At 64.7% G+C, this 590-nt stretch overlaps 1 long non-coding RNA gene across 1 annotated transcript; it reads right to left on the minus strand.

The window, feature by feature from the left end:
* Nucleotides 1-563, minus strand: LOC113942650. The gene is made up of 3 exons (XR_003525990.1): nt 525-563; nt 187-276; nt 1-74 (listed from the first exon to the last, which is right to left on the minus strand). It is a non-coding gene; the product is annotated as an uncharacterized LOC113942650 (long non-coding RNA).
* Between the last annotated feature and the right edge of the window lie 27 nt (nt 564-590).

A 590-nucleotide genomic window follows, 5' to 3' on the forward strand; every position in this document is an offset into this window, starting at 1 on the left:
CCCCCCCCCGGCCCTTCCGGCTTTTTCCGGGACGGTTTCGGTTTCTTCTCGCGGAAGTTGATTCCATGGGGGACCTGGGAGGGGAAGGGGGGGACACAGAGGAGGGTGAGGGGGTTCCAGGGGGGATGTTTTGGGGTGTGGGGACCCCCCCCCTCTCCCCAGAACCGCCCCCCGGCTCCTCCTCACCTTCCGGAATCGGACCTTGAGGTTGGACTGGCCCAGCTGGGAGTCGTGGGAAAAGGCCTCGTACAGGAGCAGCTCCTGCTCCACGTGCACCTGCACCCCCCAAAAAATGGGTCAAGGGGGGGGACCCCAAACTGCCCCGGGACCCCCAGATCAGCCACGGGACCCCCAAACCTCCCCCAAATCCCCCTGATCCCTCACACAGGAGCAGCTCCTGCTCCACGTGCACCTGCACCCCCCAAAAAATGAATCAGGGGGACACCCCAAACTGCCTCGGGACCCCCAGATCAGCCACGGGACCCCAAATCCCCCCAGTATTCCCAGCATTCCCAGTATCCCACCAGCAGGACGGGGCAGCTCTGTCCCCTCTCCCTCTCCCCATTCCCAGCATTCCCAGCATCCCACCA

The sequence above is a fragment of the Corapipo altera genome, unplaced genomic scaffold (genome assembly GCF_003945725.1).
Source record: "Corapipo altera isolate COAL_440 unplaced genomic scaffold, ASM394572v1 49362, whole genome shotgun sequence".
Taxonomy (NCBI): Eukaryota; Metazoa; Chordata; class Aves; order Passeriformes; family Pipridae; genus Corapipo; species Corapipo altera.